General features: G+C 40.1%; 1 long non-coding RNA gene across 1 annotated transcript in view; it reads right to left on the bottom strand.

Moving 5' to 3' along the window:
* The window catches only part of LOC123593243, a 121,993-nt gene that overhangs the window by 1,481 nt on the left and 101,787 nt on the right, over positions 1–18,725 (bottom strand). The window lies entirely within an intron of this gene.

Consider the following 18,725-nt stretch of genomic DNA (forward strand, 5'->3'; position numbering starts at 1 on the left):
TCAAAGTCTTTGCAAATGCTATTCTCTCATCCTGGAAAGGTTTGCCCCCTTATCTTTCTCCTGGCTAACTCCTACTCATCCTACTCTACTCATGTTTAGTAATTGAAACATAACTTCCCTGACTTCCCAGGCTAGGTAAGATTGTTGTTACATATTTCCCTGGTAGCCCGATCTTCTTCATTGTGGCTATCCCAATTGCAATAGTATAATTCCCCCATTAGTCTGTGAGCTATACAAGAGTTAGGACATATCTGCCTTGGTCATCCCTATACCACCAGTACCTAGCCTAGCACTGACCCACAGTATCTATGACTGAATGTATTATTAAATAGCAGGTAATGATGGAGAAAAAGAGGTGGAGGAGGAGTAAGAAAAGGAAAAAAGGAATGGGAAAAAGTATAAAAGAATAAGGCAAGAACTCCATATGAAAGAAACAGTATCAATCATTAGGTTCAACTTCTGGACTTACCTATAAGTAAATGGGAGAATGGGGAAGGCTAAAATCTAGATCACCTGAACTAATCCAACAAAATAAACAGACAAATAAACACAATAAGTCTAGAGAGAGTATTCAGAAAGAGGTCAACCACCCTCATACTTAGAGGGAGTAGTGAGCTTGTTATGTCTCCGTGCAAGCCAATTCCTTGGGTTATCCTATCGAGTAGCCACATGCTCTATCTCCCACCATTTTTAAGATGACTAGGGGCATTAGCACTTAGCAAGCAGGAGCTCTATGCCAAGGATTGTGCAGAGCACATCAAATACATTTTCTCACTTTATCCTCAGACACCACATATTGAGTTAAGGATTGTTTCCCTGTGACACTGATGGAGGAAATTGAGACTCAGAATCTCAGAAGAAAGCACACTGCCCTGGGTACCTGAAGACCTCATTCATTTATTCACTCTCTGATCCCTGCCTAACTGATGTCTTTTACTGATACTTCAATTGTTTTTTTTTAACCTTTATTTATTTTTAAGAGATAGAGAGAGACACAACATGAGCAGGAGAGGGGCAGAGAGAGAGGGAGACACAGAATCTGAAGCAGGCTCCAGGCTCCGAGCTGTCAGCACAGAGCCTGACGCAGGGCTCAAACCCACAAACTGTGAGATCGTGACCTGAGCTGAAGTTGGACGCTCAAACCACTGAACCACCCAGGCGCCCCAGAATTGTTACTTTCTCATGGGAGGTTCTCCTTACTTCCCTTGACGGTCAAATCCTCTCTTGGAGGTTTCCATCTCACCTTCTTTCTATCTTTCACAATTTAAACTGGGCATTTTTGAGTGATTAGTTGACTACTATCTGCAGGCAAGGCACATTCCAGAATGGATTGGCCTTGTTTTCCCCAGCCCCTGCATAATCCCTGCCACATAAAATGTTGCTAGTAAATATACTTATAAGCAAATGGCTGAGATCCTTTTAGGGTGCACTTGTTGTGTTTTGGATTCTGTACTGGTCTATCTGGATACAGAGAAAATGCATACATCGCCATTGATTTAATGGTGCCAACAGTCATTTGTGGGGGGGTGAGGTGGAAAGTACTACTAGAAGGAAAGAGAGACAGACAGAGAGAGAGACAGAGAGAGAGAGAGACAGAGAGAGAGAGACAGAGAGAGAGAGAACTGAAATAGGTAAATAGCTTTCAGGAACTGTTTTCTAGAGAAGAAACTTGATGAGAGCTTCCCAAAGGTGAGAAAGCTTTTGTCAGGTATGCAAGGGTGAGATATGGTTAGGGAGAAGGAAATGTAGATGGAGGGAATGATATGAACATAAGGGAAAAAAAAAAGGAGGTATGAAACAGCACATGTGTTTGGCAAGTGTAAACAGATTGGTTTGCCTGGAGTGTTCAGAGCATGGTCAGGATGAGATCGCAGAGGTCAGATGTGGGCTACATCACAAAGTGGTTTTCATGCTTGCCTTGGGGGTTTGAGCTCTTTACTGCAGGTAATAGCAAACACATGTGGATGGTGATGCACAGTTGAGAGAGTATTGAATCATTCATCTGTTCTTTGAATCCACGTTCCACTGGGTCTTGATACTATACCATGCCTTGTGCTACTACACAGAAGAACATGGGTAGAACTTAACAAGACAGATTCCCTCCTCCAAGAAGGCTGCAATTTCTTAAATATATAACAGAAGTCAGGCCCTGACCTCTACTTTGCCTTTTGAGATGCAGATGCAAAAATGAAACAACTTGAGAGCAATCACAAAGTCCTCTCCCACTCAGCACACCCAGAGCAACCCAGTAGTGACAGACTGGGCAATGGTGTGAGGCAGCGGGAAGGGAGGGATCACCATAAGGAAAGAGCATGTAACTCCAGGAGCTCCTCCTGGAGAAAGCAGTTCATAGTATCAATTCTGCAGTCCCTAGAGAAGAATGCCCATATTCTTCTGTTCTTAAACATATGTTGCAATGTTTTTCATAACTCTGGACTGAAGAGACTCTCCATCTATAACATTAGATGGCTGCCCAAGTTTTATAATCCTCCCATATCCTCCCCTTAGCTAACCTTTATTGGGCACCTGCTTTTTGCCAGGCACTCAACACAAGCATTTACTTACACTAACCCATTTAAATTTTTTAAAAGTTTATTTAATTATATTGAGAGAGAGAGAGAGCAGGGGAGAGGCAGAGAGAGAGAGAGAGAGAGAGAGAGAGAATCCCAAGCAGGCTCCATGCTGTCAGCACAGAGCCCGATGCAGGGCTCGAACTCACAAACCATGAGATCATGACCTGAACCAAAACCAAGATTTGGGCACTTAACCTACTGAGCCACCCAGGTGCCCCTATTACTATCCTATTTAACCCACTAACATGTGAGTTCCAGAAATACCTTTTATACATGAGAAAGCTGTAGGAAGGATAAGAAGTGGTCCAGCACAAAAGTGTGTTTCCATAAATGTCCTACAACAAAACCTAAGAACTTTCCAATATATCATATAGCATAATATGCACTGTAGTTTAGATTTAAGCATACTAAAACTGTCACTATTAAAATACCACTGAGTGTTAGCAAAGGAATAATCCAGTAATTATTATCCTTCAATTATCCATTATTCCCCAGGAAGTCAGCCTACTTCATGCAAACCCAACACTCACTTCTGAGGTCCAGGGACATTCAGCACTGGCCCAAAGTGATAGCATGTTGGTGGCAAAGCCAGGATTGGGACTCATGCTTAAAATTCCTGTTGTCTTGATCTTGACACTAAGGGTTATAGATTCTAATGCCAGATCAGATGTTTGCTTCCCATTTCATTTTCTTCTTACAGAAAGGTATGTTGGAAAGGGTGTGGGTTTTGAAGCCAGTTGGATCTTGGTCCAGATCCAAGCTCTACCATTGACTTACTCTGTGACCATGAATGATTTCCTCCCTGGGTTTCAATGTCCTGTGAAATGAAGTGAAAAATATCTTTCTAACAGGTTGTAATGAGTACAAATAGTTAGCACAGGTACAGCACATATCTGTATGTGTCCAACACATAATATAACTTAATACATGTTAGTTCTCCAGCTTCCTTTGCCAGAAGATGGAAGGAAGGTACAGCTGCCAGTGGCATCTGAATACTCAAGGGCACAATACTCTCAAAGGATGTGAACTTTCTTTGCTCCTTCCCCCCAACCAGGATTTATCTCTTATCCCTGTGACTGTGCCATCAGGTGGGGAGACTTGGTTGGAAATACTTTCTTAGATTAGAAAGACGAGCTGGGATTCAAGGAATGCCTCTCCAGAGTCTCCATGTCAGCAGGCCTTTACAGTTACCAGGTGAGCAGACAGTTACTTTCTGGGTTGATAAAACAAATCCATTATTCATCTGCCCATAAAATTATGTCCTTTATTGTCAGTGCTGACATGTTAGTTTTATTATATAAGGGAAGACTCTGGGTTGAGACCACCCTTTAGTCTCATTTCAAAGAGAGGGGCTTTTTTTAGAAATGGCAGGAATGGGCTGTGTCTGTTCACAGAAGGACACTTTGCTGAAATAGTGGGGCTTTGTAAGTCCCTATAGGAATGGAGGTGGCTGAATTTCCAGACTTGGATTTGGTTGAAGGAATTTCTGACAGACACATCCCTTCAATGGTGACTTTGGCCTCACTGGTGTCTTGGGAGCAGAATAAAACTTTTACATTTTGAGAATAGGAACCAGGCCCTCCTGTCCCCTACTTCTTCCCTCTTATTTACTTAAAAAAAAAAAAAAAAAGAAAAGAAAAAAGAAAAAACTTCACTATTGCTATATAGTAAGAAAGTAATTAAGTATGTAAGAAAGACACGCACCTACTTTCTATATTTCCAGTGGAAGAGAACAAGATTCAGACACTTCTTCAGATGTCTCCAACCCTATAGCTTTCTAGAATTATGTAATATTTTTTTCAAAATCTGAGAAGTCTCCTTGACTGGATGTTTTCAATATACAGACACAAGTGATATCTTCTATTTTTTACTTTTCATTTCTCTCTAAAGATTCACTTTTAAGTACTCTCATGAATTTTTTTTAAATAACATTTTGACCTTCTCAATTCCCATGAAGAGACACCATTGAGTTATTGGGATGGTATTAACTGGGATGAAAGCAAAGACCATTAAGTAATGAAGTGTACAGAGTACCTGCTATGTGGCAGATATGATACTGGAAGCTAAAAGTATAGCAGAGCAAAAGAAAAGACACAGACTTTGCCCCTACAGAGCTACTTTCCTGTAAATTTTCAGCTGAATTCATGAAGCTGGATATTTTAAAAATTAATTAGTTAATTTAAAAATTAGTAATCAATTACATTAAAATTAATTAATTAATTAAAATTTTAGAGCAGTATAAAGTTCACACAAAATTAGAGGAAGGTAGAGAGTTCTCATATACCCTTGATATTACACATGCATAGTCTCTCCTACTATAAACACTGTCAATCAGAGTAGTACACTTATTACAACTGATGACCCTACATCAATGTGTCATAATCACCCAAGTCCATAGTTTACATTAGCGTTGACTCTTGGTCTTGTACATTCTATGGGCTTGGATAAATTTATAACTACAGGTTATATCTATTATTGTATTATTGTACAGAGTATTTTCACTCTCCTAAAAATTCTCTGTGGTCCACCTATTCATCCCTTTTTCTCCTAAACCCTGGCAACTAATATTTCCATAGTTTTGCCTTTTCCAGAATGTCATATGGTTGGAATCACCCAGAGTGACTTATTTCACTTAGCAATATGCATTTAAATTTCCTCCATGGCTTGAAAACTCGTCTCTTTTTACTGTTAAACAATATTAAATAATATGGATGTATCCTAGTTTATGTATCCATTCACCTACTGAGAGACATCTTTGTTGCTTCCAAGTTTTGGCAATTATGAATAATACTGCTTTAAATATCCATATGTATATGGATGTTCTTGTGTGAACACAAAGTTTTAACTCCTTTGAGTAAATAACAAGGAGCATGATTGCCGGATTGTTTGGTAAGAATTTGTTTAGTTTTGTAAGAAACCACCAAACTGTCTTCCGAAATGGCGGTACCATTTTGCATTCCAACCAGCAATAAGAGTTCCTTATGCTCTATATTCTCACCAGCATTTGGTGTAGTCAGTGTTCTGGATTCGGGCCATTTCTAATAGGTATCCTATTGTTTTATTTTGCCTTTCCCTAATGATATTTAATGTGAAGCACCTTTTCATATGTTTATCTGCCATCTATATATCTTCTTTGGTAAGTTATGATAATTTTTGCATTTATAACATGGCAAAGCAATTGTGAGAGTTAAGTGACACAATATATATGAAAGTGAGGGGACATGGCCAACTGGTTAAGAGGGAAATGTCTGAAACCAGAATGCCTAGGTTTGAATCCCAGATCTAAGCTACTAAACCTCTTTCTGCTTCATGTTTCTCTTCATTATAATGAGGAAAGTGATTATATTTACTTTATACAGTTGCTATAGGGAAAAACTTAACTTATGAAAAGCATGTAATGTCTAGCATAGAGAAAGTACACAATATGCTGTTTCTTGGGCACATAGAAAATGCTCAATTAAATTTTGTTGATTTAATGAACTTAATACAGAAGAAAATGAAATTCTGTGATGTGGAGTTGGGTTTGCTCTTGGATGTATAACTTTCCTAAAACAATTAGGTTTGGGAGGTGTTGTTTCCAACTAAGACCTTAAAAGTTATTACACAACTCATGGGAATTGGGGAAAGCTTTACTCATTCTTTCAAATCATCTCCCTGAAGACTGATTATTTCCCCCTTGAAGTTTCCACTTTCTTCACTGGTGTGGAATTTGGTCAGAGGGAAAGATTATTTTCCCCTTAAAGGACATCTTAAATCAAGCGTTTTTCTTGAGTTTGCAACTGAGCACATGATTCCTTAGGAAGTTATAAATAAGAGAGCTGTGGTGTTGTTAAATCAGGCAGTCAAGCGTCAGGAATTCAGTTGAAATGAACTGATTGCTGAGATCCCTTGAAACTTGTTATCTTTTAGGCTCATTCCAGCCTCTGTTACCAGAGGTAGGTGGTGATTCCCAGCACCATCTCATTTTCTTCTCAATCCCACTTTCACTAGTTTGAGGATCACGATGCTGATTCATTCATTAATCAAATGTTTATTGGGCTTACACCATATATTAAGCACTATGTTAAGTGCTGATGATTTAGGTATGAATAAATCATCATCCCTGTTCTTATGAGTGCTGTCTTCCAGTGGAGGATTAGATAAGAAGACAGGACTTTTTAATAAACTGGAGCAGATGGGGTGTTGGCACAGGGACAGAGCTGGGGTGCAAAGCAAGGCTCGTACCTCCTTCTGGGGGCCAGAGCACAGAGGGTGAGCTGTGTGAGCTGAGGTATGAAGGACAAGTAAATGTCAGCCAAGCAAAGTAGACATGGGTCTTTTAGATGTATTTCAGCCAGAAGTAACAGCCTATATAGACCCAGACATTAGCAAGAGAATGGCACTATAAGAAATAGCAAAGAATCTATGAAGGCTGATGCATTAAGTTGGGCGTAGCAAGACCCAAGGTTGGAAAAACAAACAAAAGGCAAATCTTGACAGCTTGTAGGTCATTTAAGGAATCTGAAATAGCACAGTGCTTGGAACATTGGTACAACTTTGTTGAAAGACTAAAGGGATCAATGAACTTTATCCTGAGGGCAACGGAGAGACTTAACTGATTTTAAATTAACTTCTGATTTGTGTTAGGTGATGCATGATTGAGGAAAACAAATGACCCGCCCAGTGCCTCGTATGGGGAACTGACACAAGAGGAACGGTTTTCTTCCACATCTTGCAACCTCTGGGAATATGAGGGATCAGGAGAAGAAGCCAGACAGAAGAGGATTGATTCCTGGGAACAGACTAAGCAAGACAGATCTATGTCAAGCCTCCCAAAATGCAGAGACTGTAAAGTCGACCTGTATGGATAAGAAAATTAATGGATTTTGTTGTGGTTTAAGCAAGTCTTAAGAGAGGATGGTTCCAATCCTGCCTCTGTCCCCTTACCATCTGTGGGCTTTAACCTCTTGGAGACCCAGTCCTTCATATGGAAGAGGGAGCCATAATATCCTGGTACAGTGCTGTTGTGAGTCAGTAATGCCTTTATATATAATGCTTTTACCTATAAAATTCCTATCATAGTGCCCATACTTTTGCTAAGATACTTAGAACAGATCATTTAAGATGAGAAGCCATCACAAAATTTGGATATTTTCTAAAATACCACTAAGAATGACTATATTTATTGAGAGCTTATGTCATGCAAGTCACTGTTCTAAGGATTTAAAGTAATAATTGATCTAATCTGTCTACAGACCCTTTGAGACAGGGAATTCTATTATCCCCATTTTATAATGAAGAAAACAGAAGCACAGAGGAAGAAAGTCTGAGTTCACATGAGGATGCACTGCCAGAAGTGGCAGAGCTGGAACTGAAACCCAGGCTGTGTGTTCCAGGGCCTGGGACTAAAATGCTTTCTTATATTATCGAGAAACAATCAAGCATCTAAAAAATAAAATGGCAAAATGTCACATGTGAAGTCTCTGGATCTGGCAACCCTGATGTGATGTGGCATGGGGTCATAAGCTAAAGTCTCAGGCACATTGTCTTTTGGAACAATCTTAAATCATTTTAGCCAGACCCCTGACACTCGGATCAGAAATAATCCTATTTGGGGGCACCTGGGTGGCTCAGTCGGTCGAGGGTCTGGCTCTTGATTTTAGCTCAGGTCATGATCCCAGGGTCGTGGGATTGAACCCTGTGTCGAGCTTAGTATGTGCTTAGTATGGAGCCTGCTCAAGATTCTCTCTCTCTCTTCCCTTCTCCCCCACTCATGCTCTCTCTCTAAAAATTAATTAAATTTTAAAAAAGAAATGATTCTATCTTGTGTTGATTGTTAGACAATTACAAATCACCAAACTACAGTTTTGCCTAAGCTTCTCTTTGAGTCATCCAGATTTGGCTAGAATAAGTTGTGGCATTGTATAAACACTTTTTTATTATCTAGCTGAGAATCACCTTCTGTACACAAAGAAACACAGGACTGTGTTTAACGTGAAGAGACTTGCTGAAGCATCTGGGATCTGTCCACACAACTGATTTCCTAACAGAAAAAATATGTGGGGCCATAGAGTTTGACAAGCAGGAAAGGGTATTCAGGTATGAACTAGTCTTCATCACTGGACACACTGAACTGTTTGGTCATATGTAAGAGAAACAAATCAAAGTTGTTTAGATAATTAAGGAAATTTATTGGTGGATGTATCCAAAAGTTCAGAGGTAGAGCAGACTTTCTGTACAGATTACTCCAGTGCCTCAACATTATGACCAAAGGCCTGTCTTCTGTTTTGTTTTGTTTTGTTTTTTCTTCTCCATCCTTTCTACCTTTTTGTTATCATCTCAGAACATAAGATAGTGGCCAGATGCTTTAGGTCTTCATGTTTATTTATAAATAGGGACCGAAAGAGCTTCATTCCCATTAGCTTTCTTTAAAGAGTGAGATGTCTTCATTTCCAGAAGTCCTTAGCATATGCCTCCTTGCATCTCATTGGCTTAAACTGGGTCACATGCCAGTCTATAAACTAACCACATTCAGGTAGATGAGCTTCACTACCCATCTACTGATATATGGGCATATATACCAGTCAAGGCCTACTTCTGGAGCTGGGTGTGAGTCAATTCTACCTAAGATGCATAGCTAACAATTATGGAGGGTCAGTTCTCCAAAGGATATCTGTGGAACTGTTACCTTTAGAAAGGGAAATGGATGGTAAATAGTAAACCAAGGTGTACTCAGCCATCTCTTTCTAGGATGAGAGAACCTAAGTTTAAAAGTCCCAAGGATTGTCTTGAAGCAACATTTACATTTAGAATGAACTTTTCAGCTACTGGATCTGATAGTCTGAGGTCACCTAAAGTGACAGATCATTTGTTCCCTAACTATGTGGAGGTCATCCTCAGAGCTTAAAGTGTGAATTATCACCCAGATAGAGAGACCAATGCTCTGTGGGAGAAAGTGCCCTAAGTTCCTCAAGCAGGTAAACACAAAGCAGGCATGAGAACAACACTATTCCTTGCTGGCTCTCTTAAGTACAGAGATAAACAAGAGAGGTTTCAACTAGTCATGACAAGCACGAAACTATTCAAGAGGTTACCTAAACAACTTAGCTAATTCCTCTGATTATTTTAAACACTAACTCACAAATGAGGTGGGACAAGAGTACGTTAGACGCTCACACAAGTGCTTTCGGCATGCATGTGAGTGCTAGCGTGTTTGTGCTATTATTTGTTTACAGGGCTTAGTATCCAAGGGAGATGTTGTATTGTCATTTATCAAGAGTGGGGCTTGAGTTTGACTCTGGTTTAAGTTTTCCATGATCTGCTCACTAAATTTCTTCCTTTAGGCAGCTCTTCCACAACAGTAAAAGCATTAAGTGACAGCTTCCATCTGGCCAGTCCCAAGTTACTTTTCATATAATTCATCACGGTAAGCTAGCTCCTAACCTAACTGGACCCAGCTTGACAAGCCACGGCTTTTTATGAGACATCATTGTAACTATCTTAGGATCTTAGAAGGAAGAACTCCATAATTATCTTTTATGGAAAGACTCAGGACACACATTTTGAAATTGCATGCCCAGGACTTTATGTGCAGAAGAATCAAGGTATCATATTATCCAATGTCCCTGGCAAGTCCCTAGGACTATATTTCAGCCTACAAGATGTTTTTTGTTCATCTCAAAGGTCAGATTTGACCACATTTATTAAATTACAAACTTGCTTGTCTTTTGTCATCAGAAGATGGTATGAATTAAGGCTTCCTTATTCTGGTCACAGTACAGATTAGAGCTGTGCTGAAAACATCTAAAGTAATTAAAGTGACCAACAACACCGAACAACAACAATAAAACCATAATAAACACTCACTGCCCTTGGGGGGGCACACTATTTGATACAGCACAGAAATGTACCATTTGTTAAAATACAAGACAGACCAAATATCAATCCCTTTCTCAAAATAAATCAAGTTGTCAGTAGATAAGCCCCCTTGCCACCAAGCTTGCCTACTCTGGTTCCCAGTACACTTGTCGTGATCTATTCTTACCACTTTTACAATAAAAAAATTCGATGGGTTTTCAATGCCTTAGCGAAAAAGTTCAAATGCCTTAGAAGATGTGCAAAGTCTTATCCAGCCCTATATCGTGCTGTTCTTCAGATCCCCATTTTACCACCAAACAAAAAACAACTAAATTTTCTTGTATAAACTATACTTAGTCACATACCTAAGCTTGTGCAAATAAGTAACTCAGCCTCGAATAAATAAATAATCAGCCTTGAATGCCCTACTCTATTTGTCCACATAATGACATCACTTTTTATGATTTAGCTTAAGTATCAAATCTTTTGGGAAGAGTGAATTTTATGGGGTGTAAATTATATCTCAAAATACTATTAAAAATAACCAAACTTTGAGAACTCTTTTCTGATGAACTCCCATTCTTACCACATACAGTCAGTCAGGTACCTACAAGCAGATATCAACAACACACGTGCACACACACACTACCAGGTTAAGGAATCATAACTGGTCCTCCTCAAACACTCTATATACCTGTCTTTTGTATATGAATTCACTTATTTATTTTTCATCTGGACTTGGCTGTCCGATATGGTAATGACAGGCAGCTGTTGAGCATTTGAAATATGGTGGCACAAAGAGAGATGTTCTGGGAGTGTAAAAATCTCACACTGAAGTCTTGGTAGAAAGAATAATGTAAAATGTCAGTAATAATTATAAATGATTACATGTCAAAATTAAAATATTTTGGACACACTAGGTTAAATAAAAATATTAAAATTCACTTTATCTTTTTTCTTTACCTTTTTTTAATGTGTCTTCTTGAAAATTTAAAGTTAGGTTTGTAGTTCCTATTATTTCTTTTGGACAGCACTGATCTGGATTGTGAGCCCCTTAAAGAAAGGGATAGTGTCTTGTTTGTCTCTGCATATGGAATCTGGCCCATTGTAGGTGCCCAAGAGTACTCGTGTGCATAAGGTGAGTGAATGAATATGATTAAGTCCTAAGTGAAGAGTGCACATACTGAGAACAATGAGAATATTAAGGGAGAAGATACACACACAGTTTCCATGTAAGGCCAAGAGTGTCTGCTCAAAGGAGGGAGACTTGAGTCTTGAAGCTGGGAAGAGTTTGGATAATAAAGAAGAGATTGTTGTGTGACTCCCCAAGTACTTCTCTCTGAACTTAGGTTTCCCACATGAAAATAAAAGGGCAGGGCAAAATGGGCTTTGATGTCACTCCATCAAGAATCTATGATAAAGATGATATCCAACAGCCAATGGTGACTACTCCAGTTGGAATATGTATGTTACCCTTGATTTCATGTTTCTGATTAGCTCCCAAGTTGTGTAGAGGGTCCAGTTGCTAGTAAGATTTTTTATATACATGGGGTTGGTTCAGCTGATGAGCTGGACAAATCAATCTAATGCTGCCTGTACTTGAACCGTCATGTTCACAGTCTCGATTCACAAAAGCGTCTGTAGGCTGTTCTCTGTGTCTCTGATTGGACTATAAGTGGCCATGTGACCCATGACAGCCACTGGCTCATGACCCAAAGGTGATGTAGTTCATACTGTATTAGGCATTGCATGTCACTCACATTATCTCATTCAAACTCCACAAGAATAAAGTTTGGACTGTTCTTTCATATTTATAGATAATGTAAGTGGCTCAGAAAGCAGAAGCCACTTGGCCAAGTAGTGGAAGAATAAGAACCCATGTCTGTTTTACTTGTTTTTGCCACTATATGATGCTATCTTTAATGTCCCAGATGTAAATCTGGTCCATGTTGTTCTGATTTATGATTTGATAAATTGATCCTTTGGGTGGAAATGACCTACACACAGAATCTCCAACTCGTTCAAGAAAACAGAACCTTGGAACCCCGGGTTTCTAGTAGCAGGGCCCCTCACTTTTCCTCTGGGACCCTGCACACTGCTGGGTCATTCACACCCTCTCGTGAAGCCAGATCTTTAAGTATCACCTTAGATCTGACCCTTATGTCAGCGAAAAGGAGCCTTCTCAGCTCAGCCCTTCTCATTGCAGAGCCAGCCCCTTCTTCATGGGCTCCAGGAATTTATGTTCAACTTTTATTTTTCATTTTGATGGTCATGCATAGGCTGACATTGTGAATTAACACATAAAAGAAAGTGAAAATCTCGTTCTGAACCACATGTCCTAGTCTATAAATGGGACCCTTTCCTGGATGTGTGGAAAATATAACTGCTGTGTTTTTCCTTCCCTCTTGGACTATGAGTACAAGGGTCCTTCTTTTAGAATGGGCAGGGATGTCTATAAGGAGCTTTCTTTATTCCCTCTGACTCTACTTTTTTTCCAGATTATAATTTATATCTGAAAACATTTACTATGCTTTAGAGACATTTTTAGAATTATGAGAGTGGCCTCAGGCAGAATATTAAATACCCTGAATTTTTTTTAAACTCTCAACTTCTAAATTTCTATCCTTAGCTTCCAATCTGGACCTTGACCCTTTCACTATCCCAGAAAGCTGCCCTTGTCCCCTCTTAAATGATATAGGAATTGGCAGTTCTGATATCTGTCATTGGTACGTTGCCTCCTTCTGGAGATCACAATTTCATTCTGACTGAAGACTTTTGTGCCTTAAATCAGAGAAGCAACTATTTCCAGGTTGAAGGAAACAGACACATGCAGACTGTATATTTGGGGAGAGGGGAGGGGTGGCACTATATAGTTATTTTATAGGCAGCCTCCTACCTCATCTATAGGCACAGAAAGGCAGAGGAGACCCCTATTGTATAATCTGTATGGGAAGATGGGATTTTAGCATTGAAGAGATCCTAGACCAATTGCTCTAGTTAATGTGCAATTCCATTATGCAATGCCTTTGACAAAGGAGCATCAAGCCTCTATTTGAATACCTCTAGTGCTAGGGAGATTACTACGTTAAAAATCTGGCTGCTACTAGTATCTTGTGCTTATCATGTAGTAAAGTCTTAGAGCCCATGGAGTGCTGGGAGGATCTCAAATCATCTGGAGAAAATGCAGTGCTGTGTATTTGCCCTCCAGACAGATTACTTTCTAGGCAGGGTCACCATGCCTGGTGGAAAACTGAATAGTGAAAGATCAATATGGGGTTCACAAGCAGTTTTATTCACTCCTGGTAGGATGAGAAGGGATTTTGGAGATCTGAGGCCAAAGACTATTATGTATAAAACATCAAAGTGTGATGGCTAAGGATATGGCCCCAGAATCCAGACAATCTAGGTCCGAGCCTGGCTCTACTGCTTGCTATCTGCATAAAGTTGGCCCTAATTTCAACATCTATTAAATGAAACTAAGAATAGTATTTGTTTCATGGGGGTGTTGAGAGGACTTAATACATGTAAAGTATTGAGAACACTGCCTAGCACATAGTAAGCACTCAGTAAACCTTTGTTATTACTGTTGTTGTTTTGTTGTTGTTGTTGCTGTTGTTGTTGTTATATTATTATTACTCTGGCTCAACCACATGCTAAGGAATCCTAAATTGCTAAGTACAAAATCGCCTCCTATTGGGAAGCAACACTTGGGGGTCAAAGGCTTGCATTTGCAAGGATCTCACTGTGTACTAAGTTGTTAACCTTCACAGTGCCATCTGCTCCTCTCCAACATCCTGTTGCCCAGACTCATTTTATTCCCCACATTACGGATGGGAAACCTGAAGCCCAGAGAGGTCAGATGCTTTTCCCAAGGCCTCAGCTTAAATGTCACATCTTCAGAGGTAGATGCTTTCACACACCCAATACAAAGCAGCCACCCACTCCTCCTTCACTGTTATGCAGGTTATATCATCTGCATATTATTTACTGGTATCTGGTATTTTCCTTCTGTTTTTGTTTATAATTTTGTTTATTTTCCACCACTGCCTAGCTAGAACATGAGTTCTGTATGTACAGTAGCCCTTTCTGTCTCCCTACAAGAATCAATCCCCAGTACCTAGTTCATTGCAGGCCTTTGGTAAACATTTGTTGAAGGAATATATGAAAGACAGCAGGAGGCACAAAACAGAATCAAACAGTTATTCTGTGAGAGCCACTGAAGGAGGTGGTTTTGCATTCTAGTCCTTGTCCTGACCTTGGGCAATTGACTTCCTGTCTCTAATTAGTGCAGTGGGGAATAATATCTCTATTTCCTTGTAGCTGCGGTGAGGAAAAATAAAATGAAGTTTATAAACCACTTAGCATAGTGCCTGCACATCACGAGGGCTCAATAAATGCCAGCTCTTACTCATCTGAGGAGACAGGATTTGTGGGGTTTGGGTCAGGATCTTTCCTGCCGTGGTCTTTGCATGTGTAGGATGAATAATAACTTTGATGGGCACTGGGAAGTTCAATAAACTGGAAAACCATCTTTCTGTTTCCTTTGGCTACTATAAATTTGACAGTTATCTTTTAATGGAGAACTGAACCAAATGTTCTGATTATTTCCCTTCCAGACCAATGCTCCTTTTCAAACCAAGTCTCTCAGTTCCACCTCATATGTAACCATTTATTTCTCCCCACCAGTACAAGGAATGTATGAAAAGGAATCCTAGCACACTACACTTAGTGGAATTGCAGGGAGGGCTTGGAAGGTGCCTGATGTGATTCCTTCCCATGTCAGGGAAACTGAGGCCAAGAGAAGGGAAGGGATTTACCTCACATGACCCAGTGGACAGGCCAGAACTTGAACCCAGGTCTATTTGATACATTTTCTGCCACATTTTGCAGACATTTCTAGAGGGGGGAAAAAAAAAGGAAAAACAGAGCCCAAGCAATTATGTCTCCACCTCATCAGCCCTCCATTCTCCATGACCACTTCCAAATGAAGAACAATGGCATTTACAGGAATAAACTTACTTTTCCATCTTAGACTGCCATTCGGGGACTCCGGTTCCTAACATGTTTATATAAAAGATTAGGCTACCCTCTACTCTAATTGGTCATTTTTCCACTGAGACAGCGGCATCAGTGTTGCATGAGCTCGGCCTGAAGCAGCAGTCGCACTGATACATGTATGTTTTAATTTATCAGGGCCAATATGGAAAGAAAACTGCTACTTACATTTTGTTTTAACCTCACCATTTAGCCATGGCTGTTTGAGAGAGGACATCACTTACGAAACAAACCTCTCGGTGGCATCAGTAACTTTTTAGACTTTTTGTAAGAGGACTTCATATGACACTCAATTCTCGATTCCCCAAAAACACAACACAGCTGTTCCTTTGCTACTCGTCTCTCAGCAGGAGCTGCAAAATCATATTTAATCAACTCTGCTTTAAAAGCCATCCAATTTCCTTTAGGGCTCTGGCGTGCTTCCCCAGGCCAGGATGGCCCCTGCTGACATGTCAGCAGCAGCTGCCCAGCCCAGGCAGAAGGAGCTGCCATTTCTTGAGCACTTACTCATGTGCCGGGCTCTCTACCGGGTACTTCACATTCAGGATTTCATTTAATCCACCTTGCAGTCCCATGAGGTAGGGATTATTCTCAGATTTAAAGACAAGGGAACTGAGGCTTAGGAATGTGAAGTCATTTGTCCAAAGTCAAAGCAACAAGGGAGAGAATTGGGATTCAGCCAAGTACTCTCTAATTCCAAAATCGGAGCATTTTTGACTTTTCAGTCTGGCTTTCTACATAAGGAAGTACCACGGAATTATATAAGGATGAGAGCGAGCTAATGTGATCAGCCCATCAAAGCTGTCAACAGAGAGTCCCTGACAAATGCTGTATGTCCTAAATTCCCTTTAGCTCACAGCTTTGTCTGACCTCAATTAATTTTCTTTTAGAATGGGAATACCTCTTGTGTCATCTTTTATTCAACAATCCTTGATGATGACCATAGACGGTCCACTCTCCAAAGTGAGGTGGAGGGATATAGAGATGAAATGGATATGAATCTTGCCCTCAAGAAGCTCAGTCTAGGAATAGACATGTAATAGCAACATAAGTCATTCTGATGAGAGGTAGGATGTAATAAGTATTATGAGTGTACCAAAGTACTACACAGTCTGAGAAAGAAAACCTACTGCAGTCAAGGCATCATATTAGACTTTATGGATTGGTGTAATAGTCAGGATAATTACCACTAGCTGCTGTGACATACAGCCCCCAAATTTTTGTAGCTTAACATCAAACATCAAAAGAATGTCTTCCTCAATTTCTTTTAGAGTTAAGTAGTGTTTTCTTCTACACAGTGACTCAAGATACAGGCTTCTTGCATCATGAGGCTCACTTTGAGAGTCCTATGCTTTCAGCCAGGTGAGCAGGGAAGACAGAGAGAGTGGAAGATGGGGTAGAAGTTTGAGGGACCAGGCCTGTAAGAGGCTTACTTCATTTCACTCACATTCCAGTGTACAGACTCAGTAACATGCCCTGAAATAACTGCACTGGAGAATGGGAAATGTGTTCTTCCTGTATACTCAGGACAGAAGGTTCACTGAGCACACAGCATTGTTTCTGTCAGGGATATTGACATAAATACTGTGGAATTGCTAATTGAGCAAGTTGAGGGATAAGCAGGATGTAGACAGTGTAGGGGATGTTCAAGGAACACTTTGATTCAAAGACATTTGCTTTGGAAAGACAGTTGATATGAGATATGGAAAGGCCTGGAGTGACAAGCATTTCCCAAAATGTGTTTTCCTCATTGTTAGTGAGTACAATGTTAAGAATGGCTTGAGTGGGCAGATTTTTGAAAAGCTGGCTTATCAAGCTGTTATTGTTTTAATTCCTATAGGAGTTCTCGAGATTTTTGGAGACAGGTATGGGAAGTCAATTATAGTAAACCTTTTTGACCATAAATCTCTCTTTCACAGAGTATTTTGTAAGATTGCTGTCTTGTGAAACATGTTTTGTGTAAGGAATCTTAGGCGATGAAGAGCCATTAAGCAGGAGATAAAAGTGATTAGAACTGTTTTTTAAATATATAAGCCAGAGATGCTTTTCAACTTGATCTGCTGGTAATGGCTGGCAACAGTGCTTTTGGGAGAGGAATCAGGAAATCTCATCTGAACTTACCTGTGATTGATTAATAATGTCTGCTGTGCATTTACAACTGTAAACATGTGATGGCTAATTTCATATGTCAAACTAGCTAGGCTGCTTGGTCAGACAATAGTCTAGATGTTGGTTGATGGTATTTTGTAGATATGATGGACATTTATAATCGGTGTCTTCAAATAAAGATTACCCTTGATAATGTGTCTCACCCACATAACTGAAAACCTAAAGAGCAAAACTGAAGTTTCCCAGAGAAGAAGGAATTCTGCCTCAAGATGGTAATATATAAATCCTGCCTGAATTTCCAGCCTACTGGCCTGCTCTACAAATTTCAGACTCAGTAGCCCCCACAATCATACAAGCCAATTCCATACATATAACCCATACATCATTTTCCTTCCTTGCCTCAGGTGAAGGTAGCAAGTTGGGTAAAAAGAGAGTTGTGGGTATCTGGAAGTGGTGTCTACACCAAAACAAGGAAGGAATTCAGTAAAAGAAAGATATGAGTTCTACTTTGAAATTTTGTGCTTTAGATGTCAGCAGGGCAGCCAACCCTTCGAAGCACATTCATTCAGACATAAAGAAAAGCCAGCATTATTTCCAGTGCGTGAACATATTTTGGTGATGAGAGAACGATTCCTTTGGAATCTCTGACAGATAGACCTGTGTGCCCCTAACAGTTTCCTGAGGCTGAAATCTGTAAGAAATGCCTCCACTGACATGGCAGCAAAAAGAGCTACTTTGTTCTGAAAGGCAGCAGGTATCACTGGGACTAAATGCCCAAGACACACCTGAGTGAGGTGTGAATTAAAAGAGAGAGAGGAGAGTGAACATTGAGCAAGGAGGAGAGGAATGTCACTAGGGAAAAGCTAAGTGCAGCTGAGTCACTGGTCATGACTGAGGCATGACTAGGACCTCCAGGGTGATGGATGAAGGTCTCACCACTAGGAGAGTGGGAGTGATTTATTAATGAATGTGTGCATGCCGAGCTGCTTCTCATGTGGTCATGAGAACCACAGGAAGCTCTTTGCTATAACAGCTCAACAATTGTATATTGATTTCCCATCATGCTGAAGGCACTCACTAGGCACTGGAGCTGTACAAGGGAAACACATGAGTCCAGCCTTGTTTTGAATCGGTCCTGTGTTCTGAAAATAC

Source organism: Leopardus geoffroyi, chromosome D4 (genome assembly GCF_018350155.1).
Source record: "Leopardus geoffroyi isolate Oge1 chromosome D4, O.geoffroyi_Oge1_pat1.0, whole genome shotgun sequence".
NCBI lineage: Eukaryota > Metazoa > Chordata > Mammalia > Carnivora > Felidae > Leopardus > Leopardus geoffroyi.